Raw genomic sequence first — 21,955 nt, 5'->3', positions numbered from 1 at the left:
GAGAGAAACTGGAGAGTGAACCTCCAAAAAGATCTTGTGGTGGAGGAATGTTAGGGCTCTTTATCCTATCCAGGAGAAAACTTGTCAGCACTTCAAATATTGCCGTGTGGAGGAAGAGTGACTTGATTGTGTGTTGCCCCAAGAGACACTGAGATCAATACCCATTATTAAGGCTCTGAGATTGGCTTGGGGCCAGACATTGGAACCACTGAGATTAGCAATCCACCCTTAATCTCCCAGGTCAGGCAGAAGCTGGAAGACTGCCTAGTTAGGAATGTTGTGGGGGAGAGGAGGCTGAATCGGTTCCAGTTTTATCTAAAAGTAGCCAGAAAAGCAGGTTGAGATGATGCGCACTTGCAGTCCCAGCTACTTGGGAAACTGAGGCAACAGGGTCACGAGCCCAAGAGTTCAGTCCAGGCTGGGTGACATAGCGAGAACTTGTCACTTAAAGCCAACCTAAGAGAAGAGCTCAACCTATTGGGAAAAACAATAGAAGGCAATTCTGAAAACCAAATTCTGAATATAGGCTAGTATAGCAAGCAAGTGGGGATAGCATAGAGCCATTTGCTCAACTTCCAGAAAGAGTCACTCTATTCATCTCTTTAAAAAATCTTGAAAAGGGCCAGGTGCGGTGGTGGCTCATGCCTGTAATCCCAGCACTTTGGGAGGCCGAGGCAGGTGGATCACCTGAGGTCAGGAGTTCAAGACCAGCCTGACCAAGAAGGTGAAACTCCATCTCTACTAAAAATAAAAACAATTAGCTGGGCATGGTGGCAGGCACCTGTAGTCCCAGCTACTCGGGAGGCTGAGACAGGAGAATTGCTTGAACCTAGGAGTCAGAAGTTGCAGTGAGCCAAGATCATGCCACTGCACTCCAGCCTGGGCAATGGAGCGAGACTCAGTCTCAAAAAAAAAAAAAAAATCCTGAAATGATAAGTCTGAAACAAGGAAATTAAGTCATTGGACTCTGACCAGATATTCTGTCTACTTCCTTCTCTGGTATGGGCAACTTAGAGGCAGCAACTATTATCAGTTTATCTAATGTGAGACTTTATATTACATAACAGATGTTGGGGATATAGGATACCATGGATTTTAGTTAATACATTTCCTCATAGAAAATAAGGAAATAAGATAACAGTCTTCTTCCTGTCCTAACAATTCTGTTAGACTAATGGTCTCCAGTGATTGGCGATTTGACCTGGTTTCTTCCTGGACTATTTGAGTGGGTGGATTTGTTGGTGCATCTCTGTCTTCTTTCCTTTTCCATTCTTCTTTGTTTCTGTATTTACACACTTGTATGCAACTCTGTAATCTGATTTTCCCATGTAGCATTTTAATTTGATGGTCTGCATGTTCACTGGAAAACATGTTAAATGTACATTTATATATATTATATATATGTGTGTGTATATATATATATATATATATATATATATATATAGACAAGATCTCGCTCTGTCGCCCAGGCTGGAGTGCAGTGGTGTGACCACAGCTCACTGCAGCCTCGATTTCCTGGCTCAAGCGATCCTCTCACCTCAGCCTCTTGAGTAGCTGGGACTATGGCACACACAACCACACCTGGCTAATTTTTTGTTGTTTTTTGTAAAGACAGGGTCTCACTATGTTAACCCAGGCTGTTTTCTTTAAGATTGGTTTAAACTCACGCAGACTCCAGCATCAAAACTACCCAGATGTTAGGTTCTGGGCAGAACATGGGACAACTGATGAAATGTCTGCTCAGCTGAAGTCAGACACCTGGACACTTAATGCCCTCTTTCCCTGGCTGGTGCTCAGTTTCATTTAAGAACCAGGAGATTCTAATGTTTGTAACCATAGCTTTAGTGGAAGCACAAGGGTTAGGAGTCCCCAGAAAGGTATGATGAAGCCTGGGTGGATGTGAGGATTGGTGAGACGGCAAAAGCATCGCTGTGCCTGCAGGCCTTGGGACGGGTCGCAAAGCTCCTGGCCGCGTCCCGCCAAGTGGGCGGGAACGACTACAGCCCCCAGCATGACCCGCGGCCGCCTATGCTCCGCCCCGCCACGCGTGCGCTTAGGCGCCGCTGAGCGCTGACTGGGTGCGAGCGGGGAAGCCGCTAACCTGACCCGGATTGGCGCTGAGGTGGCCCGTGGGGCAGGTGAGTGCGGGGACGGGAGTCAGCAGAGACTGAACGGCGCCCACAAGTTCCCCTCAGGCTGGGGTTGCGGGGCGTTTGTGGTCGGACTGTTTGACCGAGGGATGTACGGGCCAAAGGCGCCCACTAGAGAGAAGCACCGCCTCGGGCCGGAGAGCCGCCGGGCCGACCTTACTCGCGTCGCGGGTGGAATGGGGGCCGGGGACGCGGCGGGGCGGAGAGGTCGGCTGCGTACCCCGGACCGGCTGACCCTAGACGGCCGAGGCCACCTCAGGTGTTCGGGGCGGGAACCGGAATCCACCGCGCTGGCAGCCAGGAGCGGTTTTACAGAAACCGCGCCTGATGCGGGGGGCTTTTTTTAAAAAGCCTGGCTGGCTCCGGCACGGGGACAGCTGCAGACTCCTCCTCAGGTTTAACTTGCGCCTTTCCCTTTGAGAGTCAGATCCAGGTGCAGAACCCGGGCTCGGATCCACGCCGAGACTCGGAACACAGGTGTGTTTGCATTTTAGCACGGGGGAAACTGAGGCATACGTTAGCCAGAATCACCCGGTGTGGTTAGGATTGGAATTTTGAAAATTATTCTCATACTTAGTTTACTGATCTAGGCTCTTTTTTATTTGGAGAGAAAAATGAAGCTGTTTCAAAGGTTTTCAGTGACTGGGTGACTAGAGTTGGGGTGGGTTGATGGCTTTTTGTTTTGTGGTGGGATAGAGATATCCTGGAATATTCCACACCCTTCTTGATTCTTTCTTAGTAAATTCAAGTCCAATCAGACTCTGCTTCACAAAAACTGCATTTTCAACTTCGACTCGTTTACTCGTAGTTTGCGTGACAGGTTTGTGATTAGGTTTGTAAGTACATACACTTCCCACTTTTCTTGCTCATCTCTTTTAGTTCCAATTCTCTCTGCACTCTAAACAACTGAATTACATCTTTGTTCTACATATTTCTCTTCTTGGTGATTAATTTGTAATTCTTTTTTTTCTTTTCTTTTTTTAATTTAAGACTGCGTTTCGCTCTTGTTGCCTGGGCTGGAGTGCAGTGGCGCGACCTCGGCTCACTGCAAGCTCCGCCTCCCGGGTTCAAGGGATTCTTCTGTCTCAGCCTCCTGAGTAGCTGGGACTACAGGCGCCCGCCACCACGCCCGGCTAATTTTTGTATTTTTAGTAAAGAGGGGGTGTTTCACTATGTTGGCCATGCTGGTCTCGAACTCCTGACCACAGGTGATCCGCCCGCCTCGGGCCTCCCAAAGTGCTGGGATTGCAGGCGTGGGACACTGCGCCAGGCCGGATTAATTTGTAATTCTATAGATAGATATCTTTCCTGGCTTTTGATAGTCCTAAGTGAATGCAGCTTTTTCATCCCTAATTATCACAGTAGCCTGAGCTTTAGTTCTTCTCCGTGTCCCTTTTTAAGCGTGGAGGTTTGTGGTCTGGGAGGGAGGGGAAAGGGTGAGGTGTCTGTTGATCAGCTATGGGTAACAGGTGAACATAACCAATGACCAGAACATTAAAAGGCTGTAAACAAACAATTGCTTCAATGTAAAAACGCATACCTCGTGAATTTGGAAACATATCAGGTTGATAGAAAAGTGAACTGGGGTAGAACCTCACAGAAATGAACCTGACATTAGGGTGAAATATTGAGAAGGGAAGTGAGGAGATAATCATCTCTTTTATTTTACAGCCATCTTTCTGTCGCTAGAGTGGATGTAGGAACATCCTGCTGGCTCAGAAGCTTAAAAAAAGCTCTGTGTGTTTTCAGTTTTTCTCTTAGTTCTCAATGAAGGTTTTGGCAGGAGCCCAAAATCTTGTACCTTTGATAATTTAACATGAGTTTCATCTTGCTTACTCTCCAGATAGCCTGTTATTCAGCTGGTGACGTCAGTAATTTTCCACAGCAGCCATTCATGAGCTCATGCAGACTGTCACAAGGAAATGGGAATAGCACAATGAGTGTTACAGAAGAAAAAAAGATCCTGTTTCTTTGCCATCACATATTATACACAGACTTAGGGAATCTAGACTGGAGCACAGGATATGTGGGAGGGGTTAGAACACCAGAGTGCAGGCTCCTACCTGTAGTAATAATCATTGAAACCATTTATTGAATGCCTTCTGCTTTCCAAACACAGAATTTAAGTCTACCTGACTCTAAACTCCTCTCTTTTAACTGCTGTACTACCTTAACAACTGTGTTCAAGTATTTCTCATTCTTAAAACTATATGAAACTTCCCTGTGATCATATTTCCCTTCAAATTACTACCATTTCTCCTGCTTTTCCTTTCTAGACTTGTCCTTAAGAAGCAGACTCTACATTCTTCTCTAACATTTACTGCTTTATTCATTGCAGTCTGGCTTCTACCCTCAACTCTGTTGAAACTACTCTCATGAATTCCTCTCAATGATTTATTGAGTATCTACTGTGTATATCATCTAGACTTATAAAGATGGCTAAGACATGGTTTTTGCCCTCAGGTAGTTTAGGGATTAATGAGAGAGGGTAGTTTATACATGTCAATATATGTTTACCACTGATAGGTCAGTTGTGGTGTTTCGTTTTGTTTTTTTTCTTTTCTTTTTTTTTTTTTTGAGACAGTCTCCCTCTCTCAACAGGCTAGCATGCACTGGGGCAATCTCGGCTCACTGCAGCCTCCACCTCCCGAGTTCAAGCAGTTCTCCTGCCTCAGCCTCCTGAGTAGCTGGGACTGCAGGCGTGTGCCACCACACCCGGCTAATTTTTGTATTTTTAGTAGAGATGAGGTTTCACCATGTTGTCCAGGATGGTCTCCATCTCTTGACCTCGTGATCCACCTGCCTTGGCCTTCCAAAGTGCTGGGATTACAGGCGTGAGCCACCACACCTGGCCTGATAGGGTGGGGTTTTTTTCTTTTCTCTTTTGTTTTTTTTTCTGAGATGGAGTCTCCCTCTGTCACCCAGGCTGGAGTGCAGTGGCGTGATCTCGGCTCATTGCAAGCTCTGCCTCCTGGGTTTACTTACTCCATTCTCCTGCCTCAGCTTCTGGAGCAGCTGGGACTACAGGCGTCCACCACCATGCCCGGCTAATTTTTTGTATTTTTTTAAGTAGAGACAGGGTTTCACCATGTTAGCCAGGATGGTCTCGATCTCCTGACCTCGTGATCTGCTCGACTCGGCTTCCCAAAGTGCTGGGATTACAGGCGTGAGCCACCGCACCCGGCCAATAGGGTATAGTTTGAGAGTTGGGGAAGGAACACTTTATTGCGAAGATGTCACTGGACTGCCAACAGAGAGAGAAAGCTTAAATTGGTCTAGAGTGTAGTGTCAAGACTGCATGCTTAGGCATATACTTTTAGGGAAAAGCTGTATCCACTGAGAGATGACATGGTTGAAAGATACAGTATAGGCTTTAGAGTCTGACAGACCTGGTAACTGAACCACAGTTTCTTCTTTGTAATATTTGCCTGCATTGTAAGCTCTATGAAAGTAGGGGCTTTGTGTTGTTCACCACCTCACCCCGTCTCCTAGAACAGTGGTAGGTGAGCAATAAATATCTGTGGAAAGGGGCCCAAAGGGAGACCTTGTCTCAAAAAACTAGGAAAAAAAAAAGAAAAGATAACAGATCATTTCCCTTTTCCCTCTCTTGTGTTTGAATTTCATTTGTAAATATCCTTAATTACGTGACTTGAGTATAGGGTTAAAGTCCAATTACCACTTTTTTTTTTTTTTTTTTTTTTTTTGTCTTTTGAAAACAGTATGGTAGTCAGGAGCACCAACAATGAAGTTCAACTTCTGGCACTACTGCTTGCTTCCTTGCTTGCCTGCTTGATAGCGTCTTGCTCTGTTGCCCAGATTGGAGTGCAGTGGCATGATCATAGCTCACTGAAACCTCAAACCCCTGGGCTCAAGAGATCCTCCTACCTTAGTCTCATGAGTTGTTGTGATTACAGGTGCATGCCACTGCACCCGGCCTAGCTTTACCATTATAAACTTTGAGAACTTACTAGTTATCTCTCTGATGCCTCATTTCTGTCACCTGCAAAAATGGAATAATTAGTGCTACTCATAATGATAGCTAATACGTATTAGGTGTTTGCTATATATACCAGTCACAGTTCTAAGAATTTTACTTGTATTAACTCACAATCCTCACATCAGCCCTGTGTATTGTTAGTATTATGCCCATTTACAGGTGAGGCAACAGTCACAGAAATAGTAACTTGCTGAAGATTGGAGGAGTGGAGTCAGGATTTGAACTTAGTCTGACTCTAGAGTTTACGCTCATAATCTCCACCTTCATAGTTTTTTGGTTTTTTTAATTTAGCATGTAATCAAGAAATAGAGTAGTTTTGAAGATTAAATAAAATCTATATAAAATGGCTGTGACAAGCATTTACTGTATTAAGTACTACAGTTAGCTTCAAGTTTATAAAGCATTTTGCACTCATTTTCTTTGATTGTCATAGGAACAACCAAATATGTTTGTGAGCATCACTGGCAGGAAGCAGGCACGCATTTGGTCACTTTCCCAGTCACGCAGCATGTGTGGAGACAGTACCCTAGTGTTGCTCCTCCGTATCTAGATCACGTGGAATTTGAAGCATCACATTTTGAGAGAATTTAGTAGACATAAGTTGTTTTGGCCGGTCCAGCATCCAATCCAGGTTCTTCTGGGGATAACAGCTCAATTTTGCTTTGGAGAACAGTTCATCCCTGACCAACTAGGTGGTAGGCACATGGCCCAGGTCAGGCCAACAGATGTTAGGCAAATAGATGCTTTCCTCCTTTAATTTGAATCTTAGGTTGAATGACACAGTAACAAAAGTTCAGTAAACAGTGACATGACAACCACAGGCTAATTCCTAATATCTGGGCGCTAGAGCTGCTGTTGTTTTCAACCACCTGAGTCTTCAGCTTTTCCTCAGTTCTGTGTCCTACTACATATCCTTCCAGTACATTCCTGTCTTTCATAACTTAAGTTACCCAAAGTCAGTTTTGGTAGCTTGCAGCTGAGACACCCTTAACTTACTTTACATGGCAGGAGATCATGTCATATAAGAGTTAAACTAGGCCTAGCGCGGTGGCCCATGCCTGTAATCCCAACACTCTGGGAGGCCAAGGCAGGCGGATCCACTGGGCTAAGGAGTTTGAGACCAGCCTGGGCAACGTAGTGGGAACCTGTCTCTACAAAAAAAAATTAAAAAATTATTAATAGCTGGGCATGGTGGCATGTGCCTGTAGTCCCAGCCACTTGGGAGGCTGAGGTGGGAAGATCACTTGAGCTTGGGAGGTCAAGGCTGCAGTGAGCTGTGATCGCGCCACTGCACTCCAGCCTGGGTGACAGAGCTAGACCCTGTCTCAAAAAAAAAAAAAAAAAGTTAAAATCAGCTAAGTTTAACGTGAAGAGGAGAGAAATCTTGGAGAAGATCTGAGTATCTTCAGATGTCTGAAGTTTATAGAATACAAAGTACCCCTAAAAAGACCAAAGAGGAGATACTACTAGCAAACATATTTCTGCCCACATTAAAGCCTAAGGCAGGGCTTTCCACGGGTGACAGACTGACTTCGTACGTGGAGATAGATATATCCACTAAATTGTTCAAGCCAAGACAAGATGGTCACCTGGGAGGAGTAATATGGGTTTAGTAATCTAATGGGGACTGGATGTGGTGGCTTATGCCTGTAATTCCACTGCTTTGGGAGGCTGTGGCAGGATGATCGCTTGAGGCCAAGAGTTTGAGACTACACTGGGCAACACAGCAAGACCAGCATCTCTACAAAAAAATAAGAAAAATTAGCCAGGCATGGTGGTGTGTGCCTGTAGTCCTAGCTACTTGGGAGCCCCGCAGTTTGAGGTTGTAGTGAGCTGTGATAGTGCCACTGCATTCCAGCCTGGGTGACAGAGCAAGACCCTGTGTGTATTAATAACCATAATATGGCTGGGCGCAATGACTGATGCCTGTCATCCTAGCACTTTGGGGGACTAAGGCGGGCAGATCACTTGAGGGTGGGAGTTCGAGACCAGCCTGGCCTACATGGCGAAACACAGTCTCTACCAAAAATAAAAAAGATTAGCTGGGTGTGGTGGCGCATGCCTGTAATCCCATCTACTCAGGAAGCTGAGGCAGGAGAGGAACCTGGGAGGCGGAGGTTGCAGTGAGCCAAGATCACACACTACACTCCAGCCTGGGCGACAGAGTGAGACTCTCAAAAAACAGAAGAAAACCAATAATAACCATCTAATGGGTGGTTGTACTGAATGAACTGTAAAGTTCTCTCCAATTCTGAGATAATGATTCTCTGACTGAAATCTAAATCTGCAGACTCCGAGACCTAGAGTTCTTTCTAGAAGATTTACCTGCTTTTCCTCACTTTTCCAACCTAGTCTCTTATATTCACGCTTCGGCACCTATGTGCTGCTCTTTGCTTCAGACCTCTGCTTCCATCAGCCCCTCATCTTCTTCAAGTGTTTGCTCAGGTTTTTCTTACTGAGCCTCCCCTGGCCACCTAATTTAGAACGCAGCTCCTGAAAGTGCCTATTGCTCTTCCTGCCTCGTTTTACTCTATAACACTATTCATCTGACATACAATATGGTCTCATTAATTTTTTTTTTTTTTTTTTTTTTTTTGAGACGGAGTCTTGCTCTGTCGCCCAGGCTGGAGTGCAGTGGCCGGATCTCAGCTCACTGCAAGCTCCGCCTCCCAGGTTCACGCCATTCTCCTGCCTCAGCCTCCCGAGTAGCTGGGACTACAGGCGCCCACCACCTCGCCCGGCTAGTTTTTTGTATATTTTAGTAGAGACGGGGTTTCACCATGTTAGCCAGAATGGTCTCGATCTCCTGACCTCGTGATCCGCCCGTCTCGGCCTCCCGAAGTGCTGGGATTACAGGCTTGAGCCACCGCGCCCGGCCGGTCTCATTAATTTTTTAAGTCACTTCTTTCCCCTCTAGAATGCTGGGACTTTCAAAGAAGGGATTTCTATTTTGAGCACTTCTGTGTTCCCAGCACTTAAAACAGTGCCTGGTACATAATAGGCACTCAGTAAACATGTTGATTGAATGAGTATTTCCTCAACACAAAGTCACCATTGGGTCTGCTTTGTGTTCTAGAATATCCAGCTCATGCTGTCCACTTTGTATCTTTTCTCCGTTGCTTCCCTTGCTCGCTGGTGCCTTTCTCTTTTCCTCTTCCTTTTGGATCACAGCATTTTGAGACTAGAAGTCTGAGATCACTCCTTCATAAGGACCAGAGGTCCCTATGTAACACAGCTAGTTAATGAAAGATGTGGGGTGGAGGGTGACTGACTGTTGGATTGTTTATCTCTGTTAAACTGTGGTTCCCCTAAGTCTTGCTCAGTTCAGGCCCATGCAGTGACTGCTGCAGAATATGCATATCCCTCAGTGAGTTATTAAGTAAATGTCTCCCTCCTTCATGTGAAGGCTTTTCCATATCAACCTGTAGTTACCTCTTTATTTCCTTGAACTTTGATAATATTTGTGGTCTGTTCTTATTAAGGCAGGGTCTCACTTTGTCACCCAGGCTGGAGTACAGTGGCACCATCTCCACTCACTGCAACCTCCACCTCCCAGGCCCAAGCAATCCTGCCACCTCAGCTTCCCGAATAATCTGGGACTACAGTTGGGCACTACTATGCCCAGCTAATTTTTGTATTTTTTGTAGAGATGGGTTTCTTCATGTTGCCCAGGCTGGTCTCAAACTCATAGGCTCAAGAGTGATCCACCTGCCTCGGCCTCCCCAAGTGCTGGGATTATAGGTGTGAGCCATCGTGCTCGGCCTGGTCTCTCTCATTCACTGGCCTTGGGTTGTTTGCTATTTTATGTGTCTGTCTGGTCAATGAAATTATGATCCCATGGACAAAGACTAAATGTACCTACCACAGACCCTAGTCTTGAGCGGCGGTGTAATGTAGTAAGGTGCTGTCCAAGAGAACTTTATACAGTGCTGGAAATGTTCTTGTGTGACTATTAACATTTTTTTATGCTGTGTGTGTATTTGTATGTGTGTGTGATTAAGTAATTACAATTATCTGTACCACCCAGGAATAATCAGTAAACATTCTGGCATTTCTTTATTCATTTCTTAATTGTACATTTTCTAGCTTTTTTTTTTTTTTTAAACCATGAGTGTCTATAATTTTTTTTTTTTTTTTTTCTGAGACAGGGTCTCGCTCTGTCACCCGGGCTGGAGTGCAGTGGCACTATCTTAGCTTGCTGGAACCTCTGCCTCCTGGGTTCAAGCGATTTTCCTGCCTTAGCCTCCTGAGTAGTTGGGATTACAGGCACGCGCCACCACATCTGGCTAATTCTTGTATTTTTAATAGAGACGGGGTTTCACTATGTTGGCCAGGCTGCTCTCGAACTCCTGGCCTCAAGTGATCATTACAGGCGTGAGCCACTGTGCCCAGCCTAAAACTTTTATAATCATAAAAACAGGCCGGGCTCACACCTGTAATCCCAGCACTTTGGGAGGCCAAGGTACAATGACTGCTTTAGCCCAGGAGTTTGAGACCAGCCTGGGCAACATAGTAAGACCCTCTCTACAATAGTGAAAATAATTAGCAGGGCGTGGTGGTGTGTGCCTGTAGTCCTAAGTCCTCAGGAGGCCGAGGTGGGAGGATTGTTTAAGCCTGGGAGGTCAAGGCTGCAGTAAGCTGTGATCACAGCACTTCCCTCCAGCCTGGACAACAGAGCAAGACCCTGCTCAAAAATAAATTAATAAATTAAAAATACAAGTTGCTGCAGCTTCAATTTTTTTTTTTTTTTTTTTTTTTTTTTTTGAGACGGAGTCTCGCTCTGTCGCCCAGGCTGGAGTGCAGTGGCCCGATCTCAGCTCACTGCAAGCTCCGCCTCCCGGGTTCATGCCATTCTCCTGCCTCAGCCTCCCGAGTACCTGGGACTACAGGCACCCACCACCTTGCCCAGCTAGTTTTTCGTATTTTTTAGTAGAGATGGGGTTTCACTGTGTTCACCAGGATGGCCTCGATCTGACCTCGTGATCCACCCATCTCGGCCTCCCAAAGTGCTGGGATTACAGGCTTGAGCCACCACGCCCGGCCCAGCTTCTATTTTTGTAAATTATCTTTTCCCCCATTGATTCACATAATATAAGCAATGTTTTAGCATGATAGTCATCCATATTGGGAAGAACCAAGTAATTAGGAAAGGTTATAGAAACATTTTACTAGTCTATATAAGCCATCGGAAAAGAGGCACAAGCTTTTTTTTCTTCTTTTTTCTTTTTTTTTTTGAGACAGGGTCTCGCTCTGTTGCCCAGGTTGGAGTGAAGTGGTATGATTTTGGCTCATTGCAATCTCCACCTCCAGGGCTCAGGTGGTCCTCCCACCTGAGCCTCCCAAGTATCTGGGACTACAAGTGTGCGCCACCACACTCAGCTAATTTTTTTAATTTTTTGTAGTGATGAAGCTGCACTATGTTGCCCAGGCTGGTCTTGAACTCTTGGGCTCAAGTGATCCTCCTGCCTTGGCCTTCCAAAGTGCTGGGATAACAGGAATGAGCCACCATGCCCAGCTACAAGGCGTGTTAACAATACAAGATAGTGCATTTAGGAACTGGAAATACAAAATGAAGTATTATATTATTACTCCAAATTTAAAAGGTAAATCTAGAAGCTAAATAACTGGAGTCCTTTAGTTTCTGGAAAAGAACAAATAATAAATAAGCATGAGAGCCCTTTGTTACTACACAACATATATGTAAACTATTGTGCAATTTGTTATAAGTTCTTGTTATAATTCTTGGGGCCATGTGTGGTGGCTCACACCAGTAATACTAGCACTTTGGGAGGCCAAGGTGGGAGGATTCCTTGAGGCCAAGAGTTCAAGACTGGCCTGGGCAACATGGCAAAACCCTGTCTTTACCAAAAATACATACAAAACTAGCTGGGCATGGTGGTATGTGCCTTAGTCCCAGCTACTTAGGAGGCTGGGGTGGGAGGATGGTTTGAGCCCGGGAGGCAGAGGTTGCAGTGAGCCAAGATCACGCCACTGCACTCCAGCCTGGCAGACTAAGTCAGATCCTGTCTCAAATAATAATTCTTATTTTATATTATAGATTTGTTTGTCTTTCTACCAGATCAGAATAAAAGCTCCACAAAGTCAGGATTTTGTTTTGTTCACTGTCCTGTCTAGGATCTAGACATGGGTCTAGCCTAGGGTCTGACACAGAGTAAGCACTCATGACGTAAAAGAATGAGAGTGGTGCCTGCCATGTGAGGTCAGGATAAGTTTAGGACTCATCAGTCCGAAAAAGTAAGGGTTGAGAGGAGACTGAAATTTAAAATGGCATTATGTTAACATCTACAACATATTGAGCGCCAATTCTTTCTTTTTTTTTTTTTTTTTTTTTTTTTTTTTTTTGAGACGGAGTCTTGCTCTGTCGCCCAGGCTGGGGTGCAGTGGCCGGATCTCAGCTCACTGCAAGCTCCGCCTCCCGGGTTCACGCCATTCTCCTGCCTCAGCCTCCTGAGTAGCTGGGACTACAGGCGCCCGCCACCTCGCCCGGCTAGTTTTTTGTATTTTTTAGTAGAGACAGGGTTTCACCGTGTTAGCCAGGATGGTCTCGATCTCCTGACCTCGTGATCCGCCCGTCTCGGCCTCCCAAAGTGCTGGGATTACAGGCGTGAGCCACCGCGCCCGGCCGAGCACCAATTCTTTCATTTATCTATTGCTATGTACGGATCACTCCAGAATTTAGCAGCTTAAAGCAACAATAATCATTTTATTATTATCTCTTGCTTTGGGGTTGGTTGGGCTCAGCTAAGTAGTTTTTCCTGGGGTATCTCAAGCAGTTGCAGCTAGACGGGACTGGAGTCATCTCTAAAGTTTCCTTACGTGTCTTAGGGTTGATGGTGGCTGTCAGCTGGGTCCCACCTGGGACTGTTGGCTGGAGCACCTATATGTGACCTCTCCATGTTTACCTACCTCACAGCATGGCAGGTGTGTTCTAGGAGCTAACCTCCCAAGGGAACAAGATGAAAATGCATGACATTTTTATGACATAACCTTAGAAGCTACACAGTATCACCATATTGTCTTGGTTGAGGCAGTCACAGAGGTTTGCCTGGGTTCACGGGGAGTGGATGGGACCCCACTATTCCATGGGAGAAGTGTCGTCATATTTGAAGAAGAGCATGTGAGATATGTTATGCTGTGTTAGCCCATCTTTGGAAAATAGGGTCTCCATGCCAAGCATGTGCTAAGGGTTTTAAGAACTTTTTCACTTATTCTGCAGGTACCTGTTATCCTAATTTTACTGATAGGGAAGCTGAGGTTATGGAAGATGAATTGGCCACACAGCTAAGTGGCAGAGCAAGTTGTCAGGCCCAGGCCTTCTTGCTCCCACTGTAACACTGTATAAAGGTGAAGGTAGATCTTTTCACAAAGTCCTGAAATACTATGGAAGGTATATTTATGTAGGTTATAAAACAGGTAATTAAATAGCTCATGAAACAGGTGATTACTACTTCAAACATTTATTAAATCCCTAAGTACTGTACTAGGTGCTAATAAGGATTCAGCCCTTGAAGAGCTTTCAGTTTATAAATAAGGCACCCACAACTAGTAAAGTGAGATAGAAATCAGTAGGAACGGCCCGGCGCAGTGGCTCATGCCTGTAATCCCAACACTTTGGGAGGCCGAGGCAGGCGGATCACGAGGTCAGGAGATCAAGACCATCCTGCTAACATGGTGAAACCCCGTCTCTACTAAAAATATAAAAAATTAGCTGGGCATCGTGGCAGGCACCTGTAGTCCCAGCTACTTGGGAGGCTGAGGCAGGAGAATGGTGTGAACTGGGGAGGCGGAGCTTGCAGTGAGCCAAGATTGTGCCACTGCACTCCAGCCTGGGCGACAGAGTGAGACTCCACCTCAAAAAAAAAAAAAAAAAAAAAAAAAAAAATGTTTTAATGTGCTGTGGAATATAGTCAAATGAAACTATCCAACAAGTTGGAAATAACCTATGTTGTCATGGCTAAAGATAGAGATTTGTAATTTACCTATATGACAGTAACAGCTAAATCCCCATTCAGAATAGGAATGGACTCCCCAGTTGGAATCCATTACGAATGAACTAAAAGAAAGAAGACTGATGTGGGGAATGTCTTTTTTGGGGGTCTGGAGAAAGAAGAGGCAGTAAAGAAGCAGTTAAATAGAGAAGAAAAACCAGTATGGTCTGTACCCTCAGAGTCATTGAACAGTTCAAGAAACCAAAGTAAGTCAGCAGAGTCTGATGCTTCAGGGAGTTTCAGGAAATGAGGCCACAGGAACAGGATTCCAAATAATAACTAGGAAATCACTGGAGACCTTAGAAAGCAGTTTAGGTGGTAACAGAAGCTAGGGTGAAAAGCTTAAGGAATGAGTTGATTGATGAAGTATGGGCACTTTTAAAAGTATAGCAGTGAGGCAGAGGGATAAGAGCTAGAAAGGTAAGTGCTTGAGTGGGTACAGGTATAGTTGCCTTGTTTTGTTTTGTTTAATTCAGGGTTCAGGAGATCTGAGTATTTGCACTAGACACAAAGCCATTGGAGAAGAAAAGACTGAAGATGCACAAAGGAAAAGAGTATAAAGGAAATGGGTTGAAAGGTTCTTGTGGGTGGAGAAGTTACTCTAGGAAGGAAGAAGACCACTTTCTCTTCTGAGAGAGGGCAGAAAGAGAAAACAGGTGAAAAGCATTTTTGACATGGAGAATAAGGAAGTTGAGGAAGCTTAAGTCTAGTAAGCTGAGCTTCGTTAAAGCTGGAGTACAGTCCCTCAGCTGGGAGTGAGTGGCAGCAGAGAGTAGTTGGGTATCAGAAGAATTATGAGAATGATTTGAAAGTATCACTGAAGGAAATACGATGTAAAGTCAATTAGAGATGAATGAAGGCTGCTGAGCAACCGTGAAGATAAATAGCATGTGGCTTGTTCCTAACTGTGTCCAGGAGGAACGTGAGCAGAAAAAGCAGAGGAACAATTTTTTTCTTCAAGACCGGGTCTCACTCAGGTTGCCCAAGCTGGAGTGCAGTGGTGCAATCTCAGCCCACTGCAGCCTCGACCTCCCGGGCCCAGGTGATTCTCCTATCTCAACCTCCTAGGTAGCTGGGACTACAGGCGCACACCACCATGCCTGGCTAATTTTGGGGGTTTTTTTTGTATTTTTAGTGGAGATGGGGTTTTGCCATGTTGCCCAGGCTGGTCTTGAACTCCTGCACTCAAGCAATCCACCTGCCTTGGCCTCCCAGAGTGCTGGGATCACAGGTATAAGCCTCTCCCAGCCAAGAGGAACTTAAATGGGGCTAGATGAGGCAAAAAGTTGTCATTAATTCATGGTTAGTTCAGATGGTTGTGTAACTTTTACAATGTAGGAATGAAGTATGTGGACCTGATTGTTGAAATCAGCATTATTAAGTATGAAATAAATATAAAGATATGGTCTGCTTAACCCTAAGGTTCACAGCAGTAGGAGGACAACCTCATGTGACATATCTTCTGGGATTTCTGTTGGTAATGATGCTGATCCAAATGTAATCCAATGGGCCTGTCTCTATGCTGTTTCCAAGTTTTTGATTCGGTTTCAGATTAGAATAGTATAAATCAGAGACTTCTGGTCTGGCTATGCTGCTTTAAATCAGTCGTTTGACCTCTTTAGTCCAAGTTTGTTTCTTTCTTTCTTTTTTTTTTTTTTTAAGACAGAGTCTCGCTCTGTCACCCAGGCTGGAGTGCTGTGGCCGGATCTCAGCTCACTGCAAGCTCCGCCTCCCGGGTTCCCGCCATTCTCCTGCCTCAGCCTCCCGAGTAGCCGGGACTACAGGCGCCCGCCACTTCGCCCGGCTAGTTTTTTGTATTTTTTAGTAGAGACGGGGTTTCACCGTGTTAGCCAGGATGGTCTCGATCTCCTGACCTCGTGATCCGCCCGTCTTGGCCTCCCAAAGTGCTGGGATTACAGGCTTGAGCCACCGCGCCTGGCAAGTTTGTTTCTTTCTCTCTCTCTTTTTTTTTTTTTTTTTTTTTTTTAATAAAAAGACAACTAGAGATGAGGTCTCGCTATGTTGCCCAGGCTGGTCTTGAACTCCTGGCCTCAAGCAATCCTTTTGTCTCAACCTCCCAGATTGTTGGGATTACATATGTGAACTAGTGTGCCTGGCCCTTGTTTCTTTTTTTTTAAAAATATGAGAGATGAACCCACAGGATCCTTCTAACTCTATAATTCATGACTTTGTGTAAGTCCCTTTGCCCTGCACCCCAGTACTAAAGAAGTTAATGGTCTCTAAATATAGGTGCAGATCTGTTAGAGAAGTTTGTTTGCTCTTATAAGAATTCTCTCCTAATTTATCTGTTTAATTTTGAATTTTCACACACAAAAAATTATTTAATATAGTTGCTTTGTGTCTTAAATCTGGCTGACTCCCACTAGGTCATCCCAGGTCAAGATACTTTGTTCTTGCACATGCACAGTTTCATGATCTTTTCTGGAAATTGTCCTGCAAAGTTAACTAGAGTTGTGCTAGTCAGTGTAGTATAGCGAGACTGCTGAGGGGTCAGTCCTGTTTGATATGGGCAAGATGCTTAAGCTCTCTGATTCCTGGTTTTCTCAGGTGTAAAATGGGGATAAGGCCTGTGAATGTGCTTAGCGTGTGATGAATGCTTAATACATATTTTTCCTTCTTTCATAGGTTTCCTTCTAATACCTCCATCTGCTCAGTGCCACAGAGTATAATAGCATATATACTCTACAATACTGTATATACTCTAGTATAATACAATTACCATTCTTTAGGGTAATGTTATATAGCTATGTTCATATCTGCAAATGAAACATTTCTGGTAATTATATAGATGGTAATGACAAATAAATGACGTAAAGATGAGATAGTTTGTTGACCTCTGTCGTTTAATTATATGAAAAATAGCAACTTTGTTAACTATATTTATAATCTCCTCTTAAGTGCCCTAAGCTCCTATGTTAATATAAAACTTTCAATATAAATTTCTCAGTGGCCTTCTTTGCCAGTCAGCCCTTTTAAGGAGCTTTATTTTCCTCAAAAACTCTTGTCTGCTGTTTTTCAGAGCTATCTGAAAGCTGAGTTGCCTTAACTGGTATTTATTTCCCTTCTACTTCTGAGGGGGTGGTTATCCCCCACCCCTGGTAGTGGGAATGACAGAAGGTCCATGCAGTTACCTTGCTTTTGCTTTCCTTATCCTTGCCAGAAACTGCTAGGCCATAAATATTAAAGGAATCATCCAGGGAGGGACTCAGGTAAGTGACCAGATGACTGTGGATGATTGATTACTTGATGTGAAGAACTAGAGGAGCTGGGCACGGTTTTGAGTGGGAGCAAGTCCGCGAAGGGCAGCTGAGTTTAACTCCTCTGCAGGAAGGGCACACGCATATCTGGTGTGCTGAATTCTAGGCTGAGGTTCCTGTTTCCCTGATACATGTCTCCAGTCTGTGTTCTCCCTTACACAGTCACACCTAAGTCCCGTCTACAGGAACACTCTATCTCTGTCACAAAGAAAATATTGACTCAGGGAAGGGTAAGCAGACCCAGCTGCAAACCTTGTAGCAGGAGTGGAGTTCAAGGTAGAGTGTGATTCTTAGAGTTACTTTGCTCTTCTGCTGATGCCAGTTTTGGGGGAGGCAGCTGAGAAATGTGTATGATACTATGGATGTTCACCTCAGATGTCCTTGTCATAAAGGGTGACATAAATGATCAACAAAAATTACTAGGGTAACCGGAGGGGGAGTGAGTTCTAGAAGTTTTGTGCCACTAGCTGCTTCATCTTGGAGTTTGGTGGGGTCCAGGCTTCAAGGCTGTCTTTACATACTGCTGAGTAATTGCTGTATTTAGCAGCATTCTGAGAGAACACAGGTGGGTTCCAGGATAACATTGCCAAAGCATAAAATGTGCGTTGGAGGCAAGTGTGAGGCAGGTGTTCACAGATGAGGCTGCAGGGAGTAGCGGGGCTGCTAGGTCATGCAGGGTCTTATAAACCAAGTTAACCAATTTGGACTTTAAAGCAAAGGGAAGGTTTTAAAGGAGGGAAATGGTCAGTTGCATTTTGAAAGAATTTCTGTGGCTGCAGGGTAGAGAGTGGATGGAGGGAGAGCGGAGGCAGAGATTCCAGTTGAGAGATGTATAATAATCATGATGGTGAAAAATGACTACGGCCCCAACTAGAAAGTAGCAGCAGGTTGTAAGAGAAAGGGAGGCTTCAAAAACATTAGGAAAGGCCAAATAGTTGAGGGGTGAAGATGGAAAAATGAAGAATCCATTAAACATGACCCCCAAGTCCTGCCTGGAGAAAGTGGGTAGGCAGGTTGTAATGGCAATAGAACCACTGAAGGAGGACCAGGTTCATGAGGAAAGGTGATAAGTTAACTTGGAGAGCGGCAAATTGGAAGAATATGGAGGAGCTGCCCACCAGCTGGATGTGCTGATCTGAGGTTCAGAGAGAAATGCATCTTGAAGCTAGAAATCAGTTATCTGCCTGTAGATGTTAATTGAAGTTGTGAGAGTCACCAGGAGCTCCAGGAGAGTGCAGAGAGCTAGAGGAGAGTCGAAGGCAGAACGTTAAGGCACCTGAAGAACAGGCATAGGAGGAGGAACTGGAAAAGGAGACTAAGAAGGAATCAGAAAGCCGGGAGGAAAACCAAAGGATCGTGACACATAGACACCCAGAGACACTGTGTGTTAAGGAGGAGGAAGTGATTACAGATAAATGATACGGAGTGGTCAGGTGTGGTAAGAACTGCAGTGTAGGCCAGGCGCGATGGCTAACACCTGTAATCCCAGCACTTTAGGAGGCCGAGGCGGGCAGATCACAAGGTCAGGAGATCGAGACCATCTTGGCTAACATGGTGAAACCCTGTCTCTACTAAAAATACAAAAAATTAGCCGGGTGTGGTGGCGGGTGCCTGTAGTCCCAGCTACTCGGGAGGCTGAGGCAGGAGAATGGCGTGAACCCGGGAGGCGGAGCTTGCAGTAAGCCAAGATCGTGCCACTGCACTTCAGCCTGGGTGACAGCGCGAGACGCCATCTCAAAAACAAAACGGCTGGGCTCGGTGGCTCACGCCTGTAATCCCAGCACTTTGGGAGGCTGAGGTGGGCAGATCACCTGCGGTCAGGAATTCAAGACCAACCTCAACATGGGGAAACCCTGTCTCTACTAAAAATACAAAATTAGCCGGGTGTGGTGCTGCATGTCTGTAATTCCAGCTACTCGGGAGGCTGACGCAGGAGAATTGCTTGAACCTGGGAGGCGGAGGGTGTGGTGAGCCGAGATCGCGCCACTGCACTCCAGCCTGGGGAACAAGAGCAAAACTCCATTTCAAAAACACAAAGAACTGCAGTGTAGTCATTAGATTTAATAAACTTCAGCTGTGCTGGATTGACTCTTTAGCCCTAGCTCACACTGAGGACACTAATAATGCAGATATGTGAAATAGAGAGGAAATAGAACTCATTATTGGCCATTTCATAGATACAGAACAAGTCATCTAGGGAAAAAAATCTAAACTTTGTAGAAGTTCCTCATACTCATTTCATTTTTAAATGGGGGGCACCCTAATCTCTTGCTCTGTGATTCTCTAAAGGTCTTTAAAATTGTTTTCATGTTTAACTTTGTTTGCATAGGTAATAACACTGTTCAGAATGCAAAAGGTACAGAAAGATTATGAAGTAAAAGTCTCCCTGCCACCCAGTTCCCCCCACATGTAGCCTTATTTCATATGAAAATTTCTCCCCTTTTTAACAAGCATTTTCACATTTTTCTCACTCTCCTTGCTTTTTTTACTTAGCCCCTATCAGTGACAGCTGCACACCATTTTATTATATAGATATACAGTAATTAAACAGTCCTGTATCAGTGGGTATTGAGGTTTCCTAATATTTTGCCATCTCATATTTTGTTTTCAAAACCAGTGCTATAGGGAGTTAAGTTGTATATGGATCATTCTGCTGGCACGTAGGATAAATTTCCAGAAGCGGGAATTGCTGGGCCAAAGAACCTCTAAAGGATTTAATTCAGTTCTGTTTATTTGAGTCCCTGGCATTTAGCATGCAATGAATGGTAGCTCTTAGTAAGATATGTATAGACAGGTTGGTTGGGGGCCCAGAGGAATAGGGGCACCTAACACAAACTAAAGGCAGGGGGAGTATCAAAGAAGGCTTCTTAGAGGAGGCAGTGCTTGAGCTGTGCCTTGAAGAAGTCAGGTAAAGTGGAGGGCATTATGAGCAAGGGGAGCAGTAGAGAGCCCAAGGCACAGGAAAAGAGCGTGTTGTACATCAGGACCTTCTACGAGTTTGCTGTGCTCATTCACCAAACAGCCCCTGCCACATGTCAGCACTGGCCTAGGTACTGGACATGGAACAGATACACATGTCCATAAATTATAGTATCACATGAAATCAACAGCAGCATGTACAATGATTAATTCTTTTGGGGAAGGAAGTAGGGAATATGGAAGTTGGAAAGAAAGGCTTGTTAGAGGAGGCCACATCTGAGCTAGAATTTGAAAGAATAATGGTCAAAGAGGAATTCAGGTCAGTGGTTCTCAAAAAGTGTGTTCCCCGGACCAAAAGCATCTGCATCACCTGGGAGAGGCAGTCTCAGGTCCTACTTACACCTGCTGAGTCAGAAATTCAGGGGCTGGGCCTCAGCTGTCTGGGTTTGAGGAAGCCCTCCAGGTGATTCTGATACACTCTGTATTTTGAGAACCACTGATCAACTGGGTGTGTGACTCATGCCTGTAATCCCAGCACTTTGGGAGGCTGAGGCAGGAGGATCCCTTGAGCCCAGGAGTTTGAAACCAGGCTAGGCAACATAGTGAGATCCGGTCTCTACAAAAAATAAAAAAAATTAGCCTGGTGTGGTGGTGCACACCTGTAGTCCCAGCTACTCAGGAGGCTGAGATGGGAGGCTTGCTTGAGCCTGGGAGTTCAAGGCTGCAGTGAGCTCTGATCATGCCACTGCACTCCAGCCTGGGCAACAGAGTGAAACCCTGTCTCAAAACACAACACAAAAAGTTGTGTTAGTGTAATTACAAGACTCAAGAGTCCAGAGCTTCCTTTGCCATGATTAGCCTATTGACTGTGTTTATAATCCAGAGATTTCCTTTGCCCTGAAATTTATCCTGCAAGGACTTAAGTTTATCATTTGTGTTTGCATCTTACTGTATTCTCAGTAGAAAAGAATGGTCCTGTGAGCATTTGTGCTGAGTGCCCAGAAGTGCTTCTGATCCTTGGGCTCTGACAGCCAGTGTCTCACCCAAACCCAGCTCTGGCCGGGCCTGGAAACGAAATGCCTGGGCTGTGGTGAAAACTCAGGAGACATGGAGGCATATCTGTAAAAGCAGATTTGTAAATAGCATTTTTCCACCCTAGAGCCTGTTTTGCAAATTGCTGCACTTTTCTGGTGTCCTTGTTTGTATCTCTTTTCCTTTAAACTGCTTTTAGTGGCTTTTGCTTTTGGAAAAGTATTAATACTTCCTGATAATAGGGAGCAACTGCAACCCAGATGAAGAGAGACACCTGGGGATTTTATTTAGCCTTAAAAACTGTCAACCCAAACCAGTGGCTTGGAAACCTGAGTTTCAAAGTGTTGTCAGTTTTTTTTCCAGTGATTATTCAGTAATTATTTAGACTATGGCAGGGGAAGGGGGCCTGTTACAGTAACTTGGAAAATTACAGGCTTTTTTTTTTTTTTTAAAGCGGCTTAGGAAGTTCCTGATTTCACAGGTTGCTAAGATGTCAAATTCATGCAGAGCTGTGTTAGGAAACTGTTAGTTACAAATGAGAGAGAAGGGGATCCTTTTCACAGTTCTGGA

The 21,955-nt window shown here is 44.9% G+C and overlaps 1 protein-coding gene across 3 annotated transcripts in view; it reads left to right on the top strand.

The window, feature by feature from the left end:
- The first annotated feature begins 2,049 nt into the window (after positions 1-2,049).
- Positions 2,050-21,955, top strand: part of LOC126963577 (E3 ubiquitin-protein ligase RBX1) — a 598,764-nt gene continuing 578,858 nt past the window's right edge. For 2 of the 3 annotated variants that reach the window (XM_050805833.1, XM_050805831.1), the window contains exon 1: positions 2,050-2,138. The gene's annotated coding sequence lies outside the window, so the exon portion shown is untranslated. The remainder of the gene's footprint in view (positions 2,139-21,955) is intronic. The other variant, XM_050805832.1, reaches the window with a different exon arrangement.

This window comes from Macaca thibetana, chromosome 10, assembly GCF_024542745.1.
Source record: "Macaca thibetana thibetana isolate TM-01 chromosome 10, ASM2454274v1, whole genome shotgun sequence".
Classification (NCBI taxonomy): domain Eukaryota; kingdom Metazoa; phylum Chordata; class Mammalia; order Primates; family Cercopithecidae; genus Macaca; species Macaca thibetana.
Note: the sequence above shows the minus strand (reverse complement) of the source record. Positions and strands in the feature narration are given on the sequence as shown.